At 35.0% G+C, this 13,361-nt stretch overlaps 1 long non-coding RNA gene across 1 annotated transcript; it reads left to right on the plus strand.

Annotated features, from left to right (window-relative positions):
• Positions 1–1,021: 1,021 nt before the first annotated feature.
• LOC138699895 (uncharacterized) lies at positions 1,022–10,378 on the plus strand. Its single transcript, XR_011332115.1, has 2 exons — positions 1,022–1,120; positions 10,141–10,378. It is a non-coding gene; the product is annotated as an uncharacterized lncRNA (long non-coding RNA).
• Positions 10,379–13,361: the final 2,983 nt, after the last annotated feature.

Below are 13,361 nucleotides of genomic sequence, written 5' to 3' on the forward strand. Positions count from 1 at the left end.
TTCAGTCGAATCCTACCATTGAAAATACAGTAAATTAAACTTTAAATAATATAAGGGACTTTTTCCGGGTCGAATAATTATCAGAAAATTGTGACCACTTCGATCACACCGTGCAATTTTTGCTTTTGGGACAATATATGATAAAGATTACACAACACCACTCCAGCTTAGATTATCTAAGGCAAAATGTTCCCAGATATATTCGTTTGATGGGCATTTCTTAACAAGATTAACAATTTGTGGATGTCAGGGGATAGCATTTTCAAGCTCTTCTTTCTTCAGGAGTAAGTATAGTTAGTAAAAAATAGGATATCAGCATGTGACTTTGTTAAAGTATTAGATAGGCATATTTTATGTTCCTTATATTGCACATCACTGCCAATGCTTCAGTCCTGTTATTAAATTTGAGTTGGTAAAGAGTAGTCTACATTTCCGCCTCTGCGGACACGGAGAATAATATAAAATAATTATACAAATCGACTGGCCAGTCCAAACGGGGAACAACACAAAATTTAAAGTTTTGACAACCATGCACTTGAAAGCTTCTTGTATATGTGAAAAATACAAGGATCATTCAAATTACTCCAAATTCTGGTAATTATGTTTTATATATACAGTTTATATAAAATATCATTAACAGAATTAACAGAATTTGGAGTAATTTCACTGATTCTTGTATTTTTCACAGATACGTGGAGCTTTAAATTGCAGGTTTATCAAAACTTTAAATTTTGAATTGTTTGTCTTTTGAACTGGCCGATCGAAATATATTTAACGAGAATCGAACATGGTCTTCGTGGCATGTTTCTTATGAAGATGACGATGACGATGACGACGGAGTGATAAATAATTTCTACGGACTTTTTCTTTACTAATGAAAAGCTGCGGTAACGGAAATGCAGTTGCATACTAATGGATATGTACCCCACAGAGGCAAGCGAAGAAAATCATGACCAGGCTGATAATGTATTCTTCGTGCGTGTTTTATGAAGACGACTCGCTGAGTCAAGTCGGGTTTAGATAGATAACATTCACATATAAATTGAGACCGTTTGCTTTTCTAGTCACTTCACTGTCGTGCAAGATCCTTCCAATACGATACAACATGAACAAGGCTTTGGTAGGTTTAGAAACAAGACGCTTTTCTCATTATTGATTTTATGGTTAAAGGTATAGTTCATAACTTAAGTTACGGCCCAGCTGATGGTATTTGTTGATGTAAATTCAGAGGGTTAGGTTTAAATTCCTGGTAAGATCAGGGAGGTGTATGTCTCTTCTAAAGGGACGTGGCATAGATTTCTTTTCACTATGCTCGACGATAATCTTGAACATTGCTAACCAGATGATCAAAGGATCTCTTAGAATTTGAAGATTTTTGGTTAGTCTGAATTGAATTTAAGATGAGAAGTATAATTTTCCAATTATGCCAAGTAAGTATATTTAACATTTGATATATCAATGTCTTTCGGTCCTTGTGAAATAAAAGTTGGTATTCTTGCAATGCATTTCTTCTGCTTTATTATGAATTTTTTATTTTCACAAAACAACAAATGACAGTACCTAATTAATTTGGAATAGTTGGTGAGTAAATTGTACAGTCACCGTTACATGTCACAGATATTTTCACAAATTAACAAAAATTTTAATACTATAAAATGTTTTTAATAATTGCATTAAAAATGAATACCTTTACTGATCTCTTCAAAAATATTTGTCTACTCAGATATTGTGCTGTTTTGTTATAATTTAATAATTTATGAATCGTATTATTTAAAAAAGTAAGCAAAAATACTATAGCTAAGATTATACGTTATGTTTTCAAGATTTAAAAAACAGAAAAGCATGTAAGATTTGATTACAATATCTGAAAAAATATATATATCAGGTAGAAAATTTGATATTTAAGGTTGAAAACGAGCCACAAAATATTAATTTATAAAGACAGTAAAGTAACATGCTCGATAGTTCAAGGACATATCTCGGACGTTATTGAAGATATCTAAGAAATTCTCTCACCAGAAGAAAGGTAATCGTTTATTTCATAAAGAGGAAAGTAAATTTAAAAAATGTCGTTTTTATCCATGAAAATGTGTCTGGAGCACATTAAAATCAAGTGAATCACTTCATCAATAACTAACTATACAGGAAATAGGGTAAAGGTTGGTAATATTGTGATACGAGCAATATTGTGATAGTTCTTTTTGAGAATTTATTACAATTTTACTGAGCGAGAGACGAACCGGTTATGTGCGGAAACTTGTCCACGAACATTCCCTTAATACAGCGATGTCAGACAGGGACTAAACGGAGCGGAGCGCTCCACTAGACTGGTTGCGTGCTCCGGTGTTTCCACAGACATAAGCAAGTTCAAGTTCCGATCTAGCTCCACAACCGGTATTGGAGCTTACAACTCTGACACTACTGCCTTAATACGTTGACGCAAAAATCTGATCTTCCTCTCGCTCAGTAATATTGTAATAAATTCTCAAAGAGAACTATCACAATGTTGCTCATATCACAATTATACCAACCTTTACCCTACATTGAATTCGCTATTATTCTAAAGATATGCAAGAAGGAGAAGCCAGGAGAGCTTCCCGGGAGATCAAGGGAGGATGCAGTTAGCTTTCAGAGAAAACGCCAGGATTTGACAAGGTTGAGGGGAGAAGAGATTTATTTTTTCACCACAGAGCAATATTTTATCGCTGACGTGTAGAATTAAGGGCCAAGAAAGTTACAATCTGAGAAGGTACTGCATGAGCGTCGTGAAATAAATATGTCAGAAAGGAATTGTAATAGGCCTACAGTAGTTTGGTGATGTAATGTTCGTAAATCGTATTTAGTGTGATGAAAGTGTGTTTAAGAGAACTTGCATATAGAGGTCAGTTAGGATGTTATAGAATTTTGAAATGAATGTTGGGAAATTTAAAACATTGTGTAGTTAATTAATATAGGTATAGGCAGAAGTTTATGGTAAAGAAGTAAATCTCAGAAAATGATGTAGGGAAGTTCTGAAAGGTGATATTAGTGAGGGTAGTTACAATTTTTTAAGATAGTTTATGATGACGTTCCTGAGGTTAAGGAATGGATGATCAAACTAAAGTGAACTTGATACTCATGTCAAGATTTAACAAGATTATTATAGTTATGTATATTAGCAAGAAGAGAATCGCAATGAGTAAACCTGTGTGCAGTGTTAAGTGTTAAATAGGAAATATTAGTACAGTGATTTTAAATAGGGTAGACAGTTAAAATTTAAGAATGATATTTTAAAGAGTAATAATGATCAATAGAATAAACTGTAAAGTAGGACGAGTAAGATGGGATGTAGAAAAATCGTAATTATATATAAATTTATAGTAGTAAGAATAGAAAGCTGGAAGGAGCGTAAGTAAAGTATGGAACTAACAGATAGTAGATATTTAAGAACAGTAAGAAGAAATTGACTGTTTAGAGTTGAGTTAATATTGAGAGTAGGAGAGTTATTAATTAAACAGACTGTCGGGATTGCATGCTAATTGTAGGTAACTCAAATAGAAAGATATGTTGAAACCCCTATACAGAAATGTGATGGTTCACCATATCTGTTATAAATGTTGATGACAATAAAAATAAATAAATAAATAAATAAATAAATAAATAAATAAATAAATAAATAAATAAATAAATAAATAAATAAATAAATAAATAAATAAATAAATATTCTAAAGTATTAATGGAAAAACATAGCATTATAAAGTGCTAAAAATCTCGCACATAGACATGTGAAGTACAATTTCTATTATTTACGTAGTATTTCACGAAAATAATATTTTGTAGACGTCAGAAGCACTTTCAGCGAGAGAAATAATACCCAATTATTATGAAATAAAATATTAATAACCATCTTGTTGCACTAGGCCTATGTGAAAGTGGAGAAATGCAGAAATAAATAATTTCTAAATAATTTGGAAATAAATGAATTGTTTATATTTTATTGTTGTTAACATCTTGGTTTGTGACACTGGAACAATTACATAATAAAACATATTAATCTTATAAACATTTATTAATTTGAAAGCCACCAAATTATTTAAATTCTAATAATTCTACAATAGAACTATGTAGATTTAAGTTTAAAACTTTCAATATAACTCTCGAGCTAAGAACATCCTGAAATAGCGAGTTAAGCAGACTTTCTCATTTACTGTCTCCAAATTTCAAAGTTCTTTACTAATATTGTTGGTTTCTGTAAAGTATTTTTGAAATTTGTTTGATCATGAAAGTTGTCATCAAGTATATTTCGTTTATATTTAGTACTTACTTACTTACTTACAAATGGCTTTTAAGGAACCCGAAGGTTCATTGCCGCCCTTCCATAAGCCCGACATCGGTCCCTATCCTGTGCAAGGTTAATCCAGTCTCTATCATCATATCCCACCTCCCTCAAATCCATTTTAATATTATCCTCCCATCTACGTCTCGGCCTCCCCAAAGGTCTTTTTCCCTCCGGTCTCCCAACTAACACTCTATATGCATTTCTGTATTCGCCCATACGTGCAACATGTCCTGCCCATCTCAAACGTCTGGATTTAATGTTCCTAATTATGTCAGGTGAAGAATACAATGCGTGCAGTTCTGCGTTGTGTAACTTTCTCCACTCTCCTTTAACTTCATCCCGCTTAGCCCCAAATATTTTCCTAAGCACCTTATTCTCAAACACCCTTAACCTATGTTCCTCTCTCAGAGTGAGAGTCCAAGTTTCACAACCATACAGAACAACCGGTAATATAACTGTTTTATAAATTCTAATTTTCAGATTTTTTGACAGCAGACTAGATGATAAAAGCTTCTCAACCGAATAATAACACGCATTTCCCATATTTATTCTGCGTTTAATTTCGTCCCGAGTGTCATTTATATTTGTTACTGTTGCTCCAAGATATTTGAATTTTTCCACCCCTTCGAAGGATAAATCTCCAATTTTTATATTTCCATTTCGTACAATATTCTGGTCACGAGACATAATCATATACTTTGTCTTTTCGGGATTTACTTCCAAACCGATCGCTTTACTTGCTTCCAGTAAATTTCCCGTGTTTTCCCTAATTGTATCTGGGTTTTTCTCCTAACAAATTCACGTCATCCGCATAGACAAGAAGCTGATGTAACCTGTTCATTTCCAAACCCTGCCTGTTATCCTGAACTTTCCTAATGGCATATTCTAAAGCGAAGTTAAAAAGTAAAGGTGATAGTGCATCTCTTTGCTTTAGCCCGCAGTGAATTGGAAAAGCATCAGATAGAAACTGACCAATACGGACTCTGCCGTATGTTTCACTGAGACACATTTTAATTAATCGAATTAGTTTCTTGGGAATACCAAATTCAATAAGAATATCATATAATACTTCCCTCTTAACCGAGTCATATGCCTTTTTGAAATCTATGAATAACTGATGTACTGTACCCTTATACTCTCATTTTTTCTCCATTATCTGTCGAATACTAAAAATCTGATCAATAGTCGATCTATTGCGCCTAAAACCGCACTGATGATCCCCAATAATTTCATCTACGTACGGAGCTAATCTTCTCAAAAGAATATTGGACAAAATTCTGTACGACGTCAACAAAAGTGATATTCCTCGAAAGTTACCACAGTTGGTTTTGTCCCCCTTCTTAAAAATAGGTACAATTATGGACGCCTTCCATTGTTCTGGTACAATTTCCCTTTCCCAAATAGCAAGTACAAATTTATAAATTTCGCTATATAATGCACTTCCACCCTCTTGTATTAATTCTGCTGGAATGTGATCGATAACTGGAGACTTGTACTTTTACAGATTTTCTATCGCAATTTCGACTTCTGAAAGCGTGGGTTCGGGTATAAATGACTCAGCAGTTTGTATTTCAACTTCGTCGCGATCATTTCTATCTGGCCTATGTACATTTAGTAGTTGCGCAAAATAGTTTTTCCATCTGTTTAGGACTGATGGAGAGTCTGCAAGCAAGTCACCATTCTCATCCTTGATCACATTTACCCTGGCTGATATCCGTTCTTAAATTCCTTTATACCCTTATATAAATCTCTAATGTTTTTATTCTTACTATTTGTTTCTACCTCATTCAGGTTTTCCTCAAGTAACCTCTCTTTTTATTCCTAAGTGTAAGACTTTCTTCCCGTCTTTCATTGAAATAATTATCTCTCTTCTCCTCAACTGGATCCTGTAAGAATTTCAATTTTGCCTGTTTCCTTCTTTCTACTGCAATGCAACAATCTTAATCTAACCACGGTTTCTTTTTCTTAGTTTCATAATGACCTATGCTCTGCTCAGCTGCAATTTTGATACTATCTCTGATATTTTCCCACACGCTGTTAACATCTAATTCTTTCCCAACTTCGTCGGAACTTTCTAAAGTGGCAAATCTATTCGAAATTTCGACCTGATAATTTTGCTTAGCTTCCTCTTCCTTTAATTTCAAAATATTGAATTTAGTAATATTAACTTGTTGCTCTACTCGCTTGGCTACTGATAATCTTTCTCTTAATTCTCCAATTACCAAATAATGGTCAGAATTACAGTCTGCACCCCTGAAAGTTCGAATGTCTACTGTACTATTATGTCTCCGTTTATCTATCAAGATGTGATCTATTTGGTTGTGTGTCAATCCATCTGGAGAATTGCAAGTATATTTATGTATATCCTTATGGGGGAATGTTGTACTTTTGACAATTAAATTTTTCGATGTGGCAAAGTTGGCTAATCTAACTCCATTGTCACTACTAGTTACGTGTAGGCTCTCTTTTCCAATAGTTGGTTTTAAAATATCCTCCTGTCCTACTTTAGCGTTGAAATCCCCCAATAAAATTGTTATGTGATATCTAGGTAACTGATCAAAAGTATGTTCCAATTCCTCATAGAAACTATCCTTTATATGGCCATCTTTCTCTTCTGTAGGGGCGTAAGCATTTATAACCATGATGTCGCACCATCTACCCTTAAATACTAAATATGATAACCTGTCACTGATAAATTCGACCTTTTGTACTGCTGATTTTATTCTTTTATGAACAAAGAATCCTGTTCCTAATTGGTGATTATTGTTTCCTTCCCCATAATACAACAAGTACAGTAATCTCCTATTTGTGATATGCCATTCCCATCTAACCTAACCTCTTATACTCTCACGAAGTCTATTCTATATCTAGCTAGTTCTTTAGCTACTAATGTTACCCCTGTTCTATAAAGATTAGTTACGTTCCAAGTGCCAAATCTCAAAACCTTATTCCTTTGCTGTGGTCGTGCCAGAGAATCAGTCCTATTCCGAGGCTTATTGTAGGGATTCGTAACAAGCTATTTTTACGGTGATGGGTTGTTAGCCCTTCGCCCAACCCCCAAGCTGGAGGACCACCCCTTATCGGCTGTCCACGACTGCTTATTCAATATATTCGGAGCTAGCCTCCATATCTGGAGGCCGTCTCCTCTATCCGCAACCTGAGGACGCGCCACTTAGTAATAATAGTAATAATTAGAGAACGGATCTGTATGTGGTTAGAAAACGAAACAGATTAGACGCGACGCGAGCAGTAGCAACAGCCCATGCATACGATGCGAGCAGTAGAAATACAGTCCATGCATAGGCCTAATAAACTTGAGAGGCAATGCACACAGATCCGACCTCTAGAAGTAATAATAATAATAATAATAATAATAATAATATACTTATTTTATATTTCTAATGCCCTGTGACACAGAAGTCGGTTGACAAATGAGAAACGTTACTCTAATACGAAATACAATTGAGGGGATTAAGAGCAGAGGTGTTTAAGTGCACTTAAGTTACTTTAGACAAAATGTGATTGAAAATGATTAAACTTTCGTAAATTTCGTGAGGTTTAGATTTTAAATATTAATGTGTGATATCGCTGAAATATATTTCTTTGCCATTAAATTTTTTTTTTATACTTTAGTTTACTCTGGATGCATTTAACTCATTTCTTTAGAATTGCCACTTGTACCCCTTCGCTTCTGACCCCCTCAATTGTATACAGTACGTTCGCTTCCTCAGATGTTAAAAATGTGCTCTTTTTTACTTGAAGACAGTACCTCACTCGACCGTGATATTCTTCTCTCACGCTTAAAAGTGTTGCATGTGAGATATGCTGGATAACATGAGTGATACTTTGTTTCATTTATAAATGTACGCTCTGTCTGTTTCACAAATCAGCATAGAAAAAATCAAGAGGTGTGAGGTCTGGTGACCATGGAGGGCATGACTGAGGCCCACCTCGTCCATCCCAGTGCACACCGAAAATCTAATTTAGTTTCTGGCGAACTGTTAGAGCATAATGTGCCGTGACCCATCTTGTTCAAACTACATTCTTATCCGTTTGTTCAGTAGCAAATCATACATGAAGTCCATTACAGTGATGTCCAGCAATTTCCCATATGTGTGTTGGTTTACATTTCCATCAAGGAAATTTACGGTCTCACTACCATATCACCTGTATCTCACACCGCACCATAACTTTTGGAGTACTAGGGTTGTTAGCTTCATGCATACATTTTGGATTTTCTTTGGACCAGTATCGTGCATTTTGTGTATGAGCTTGCCCATCCAGAAATAATAAGCTTTCGTCACTAAACAGAGCATGCTAAAGGAAGGATCGATCATTACGCAAACGTTGTGTGATCCAGTTGCAATATATTGTCCTCTTGAGTGGATCCTCTTCTTGCATTGTGAGTAAATGCTCTAATTTGCAGGTGTGAAAATGTGCAGATTTCAATATTGTAGCATTGTTCTTTGCCATACCATGGCCGACTTCAATTTATGTACTGTATTCCACAGAAACTAATTCAGGAAAACTGATAAGGAGACAAAAGGTGGAGAATTCTAGCGATACAAAAGGGGAATGTGTACTACCAACCTAACAGTAAAAGTAAAAAAGTCTACTCAGATTACGGGCATGTTGGGAAAAACTCGTCATTATTTTACTTTGTACAATAATTACTTCAGATTTACAATTTTATTAGTCACACGCTATGTCTTCCTCTTTCCCATATAAGTACCACTCAAATAATATAGCAACGCTCTCTTTGAAGATAATTTCTTCACTTTTAGTGTCATTTTATGATACTATTATTTCATCTTTTACACTAGTACGTATAATTTGATTTTTTCACTTAAAATATTCGATTTTTTATATTTCCTCATACACGATGTTTCAGAAATACTTTGACAAACTTAGGGGCATGTTCCTCACACCAAAACAAGAAAAAAGTTAATATAAACATATGTCCGAAAATCCTTATTTTTTTAGTTATTAATGTAACTCATAACAATGAAAGTTTACGTTCAACGCATTTCGAGGTACAATCCAACAACTTATCTTCAGGAGGAATTTCTAATACAGATACAGTTCATTAACCCGAAACCTTTCGACATCGTGCGGGAGTGTTTGAAAGGATGCGACAGTCCATTATTCGACGAGTGCATGCGTGTGTGGAAGGAAGAGGAGAACATTTTGAATATTTGTTAAGAGTTTCTAAATTGATTAAAGTTGCAACACTTGCTAGCAAGCTGACAATATCTATCAGATGCTTCACAAATAACTAAAACACTACGGATTTTCGGACATATGTTTATATGAACTTTTTTTTTCTTATTTTGGTGTGAGGAACATGCCCCCAAGGGTAGTCAAAATACTTCTGAAACATCCTGTGTAATGTCTCAGTTTCTTCTGGTTATTGAACTATCGACGATTTCCTGGTTTAGTTCCTGTGTATAAAATATATCCGAACTCATATTCGGAAAAATGTTGTGCTACAAACGTAACAATCAATTTTTGGCAATGAGCATTATCGCGAGGCCATTTTCAATATTATTCCAATTTATATTTTTAGTATCCAGTATGTTTGTAGAGGAATATTTTTACAAAGATATACGATGAATGATTTAAACGGAAAATACTGGAAACATTTGAGAATTAATAAAGAATTGCTTGGTTTCTATATTGAACAGAAATTTCCTGTTACAGGCAGAAAGATTTATTGCTGTGACAGGACTACGATAATAAACGATATACCCATTATTTAATTCTGTAATGTTTTTGCTTTCTTCAGCCACACTTAAGATAACATTTCTTGTAATTTTTTGCAGATCTTATGTTTTGTGATGTTGTTGGTGTGTGTCTGGGTACAAAACGCAGACGCAGATTTGAAAGAAATAATTGAAAAGTTGAAGGGCAAGAAGGGGGAAACTGTCATCAAGGAGCCTCCCAAGGAAGAAAAAAAATGTGGCAAGGGAGGTTATGGAGGTTACCACGGTTAAGAATTGGAATGTGAATTCGGACTGAGCTGTATGGAGTAACAATAATAAAGACAATACAGAAAAATTATTAACTTTATTTTATTTCTTTAGTAAAAGGTTTTATTCTATTTAATATTATAAAGCCTCACATTATGATCATTCACTTTCCTCTCAACACATGACAAAGAATACTTACAGTTTTAGAGTTTACGTTAGAACAGTGTTGCCAAACTGTGTGAAATTCCACAAATGTGGAAAATTTGGATAGTTATGTGGAGTGATTGGCTGTGTGGAATTCTCACAGCTAGACCCACTAAATGTGTGTGTTAATCAGTGGCGAATCATGCCTAAAATAACAACCTTTACATACAAACGTTTCAATACAAAGCTAACCGTCTCTCCTAGATGAATTTTTTTTAGTCATAGATGGCTGTGGAATTATTCAGAAATTATACATACACATGCATAAGTTATCAAAATGTTCCCTTCGATCTAGAGCACGGGTCTTTTGATCGTACGTGCTTTGCACAACCGGTGCTACTTTGTAGGTTTCTCACTACTTATATATCATTAAAATCCAATCACTGTCTAAAAAACACACAGTTTAGTAAGCAAGTGGTACATACAAAATACAGTATATCATATACCCTAACGCAGACCATTCCAACACAGTGAGGGCTAGAGAGTCCGGACGCTGTTCTGTGTCTGCCCAGGGCGGACCCCCACTCCTCTCATTCGCTGAGGCTGTGGTGGTGTACGAATGCATGCGATCATCAACTCTTCCCCTCGTCTGTTCGATGATATTCTGCAGGCAGTGCTGGATTATGCGTTCCGTCAGTCATTCATTCATCCATATGGGTTACTGTGTTTGTGCTTAACTGTTGTGAACAAGAATGTAGAGAAGTGCGTCGACAGTCGGTTCAGGATTTAACCCATCTTGGGAGGGCGTATATCTTGTCCAATCTGACGACAACAATGTTTAATGTTTAATATGCTAAATCAATGTAGGGCAAAAACGTACAAAATTAAGCGTCACTTTGAAGTTAAACATTCTGATATACACGCTCATATTATTGGCGAAGAGAGTAAGACATTAATAACGAAACTAAAGGTCGAAATGCAGTCTTCTTACGACGAAGTAAATATCATTTCAACTAATTAAGTACTCTAAAGACAATGTAATTAAATTAATGGTTATAGTAAGTTTATTTTGAACAGTTGTCAACAATATATGAGAATTATTATAAAATAATTTGTTAAATTGTTAAAAGATTTTCTGTCTGTTTAACTATGTATGTATTTTTTGTACAGTGATAATGTCATTAAAAATTAATTTCTCCCTTCTTTCGGAGCACATTGAGACAAGTTCCGAATTGTGTCCTTCCCTGGTGACGTTATTTCAGTCAATTAGTCTCTCTCCACAAGGAGGAGACCGCATCTGTCAATTATGAGTGGAAAAGGATTCTTGAGAACACATTCTAGCGCACTGTACAGAAACAGTAAATCTCCGAAGAAATTATCTACCATCCCCGATGCTAGGCCGGAATGGGGTTCGCTTGCATGTCTTGACCTCATGGAGAACAGAGAATATGAACAAAAGCTGGATTGTTTCTCTTCAAGTTGAGATAGCTCATAACATTAGCTGTTGAAGTTTATGCAGGAACGTGGTGAATATTTCTATGATGCTATTTTCTGTAAACACTGAGCAGGTTCCAGTCAAATTTCAAAGAGAACTGATAAGGCTCAAATGTCACACAAGTTTGAAACATAGATATTACAATATTCCATGTGACCTCATTGTGTTTTATAAGAACTTGGAATAAAATGTTCCCGCGTATCCACACATTGGCATTCAAGTTAATTGCTATGTTACGATGAAAGAGTAATGGAACGGAGAAAAATTCTCTCCCGCGCCGGGATTTCAACCCGGGTTTTTAGCTCTACGTGCTGAGAGAATTTTTCTTTGTTCCATTACTCTTTCATCGTATGATGACGCAGAATATCTGCATGGAAATATCATATGTACTTCGGTACATTAAAATAATATATATGATATGCGTAAATCACTTCGTGATTTAAGACGGCGCTTATTCCGTTGGATATCGGCCATCTAGTCACTCATAATGAATGCACCTCAGCACATGTGTGGACTTCGGTCCTACGTTCATAGATATCTATGACGTAGTGGAGAGGGCGGCCACTAGAGGGAACCCAAGAGTTGGAGCTTAATCTGAGACGATTCTGTCCGACGCCGGGGTGGTATCCGGTGTGGCTTAGTGAATAAAGCATCAGCTCTCAACTTTTCAGGCGGCTATGTTCGTTATGTAATGTCTACTTTATTTAGCATATTAATTATTGATGTTAACATACAATATAGAGAGTGCATTTAAATTGAGGGGGTCATAAGTAAAGGGCTGTAAGTGCACTTAAGTTACTTTTGAGAAAATGGGGATTAAATATTTAAGCTTTCGTAAAACCTGTGAAATTTTTATTTAAATTTTAATGTGTGATGCGATTAAAATATCCCTTTGCCACTAAAATTTAGATACTTTAGCTTACACTGGATGCACTTAACTCATGTTATTACAAATGTCACTAGCATTCCTTTGCTTCTAGCCACCTCAATTCAGAATAAGCTAATATGAATTTTTAAATAAGTTGCTGAAAATGGTTGCCGTTCATTACAATGCAGGCTTCAATTCTTTACGCATAGACTATTATTAAAACATTTTGAATCATATCCTCTGAAATTGAATTTATCGTTTCTTCAATATAATTTTAGTACGATATTATTAATATAGGTTCTTTCTTCTATAGAAAACGCAACCATATTTCTAAAACACACTATACACTGCAGTGTTTACTTCACTGCTTGAAGACTTCGAACGCAACAGCGGCCGTAAGTTTGTGTGTCTGACGGGAGCAAGGACATTAGTGAAGGGGTGAGAGTGAAGTACATTCAGAAATGCAGGTACAATAAAAATGCAAGTAAAAATAAAATGATGTCCCTGTATAACTTATTACTAGGAACTGTACTTTGTCCCAGGAGACTACAAGATTAATTTTTCTGT

This window comes from Periplaneta americana, chromosome 5, assembly GCF_040183065.1.
Source record: "Periplaneta americana isolate PAMFEO1 chromosome 5, P.americana_PAMFEO1_priV1, whole genome shotgun sequence".
NCBI lineage: Eukaryota > Metazoa > Arthropoda > Insecta > Blattodea > Blattidae > Periplaneta > Periplaneta americana.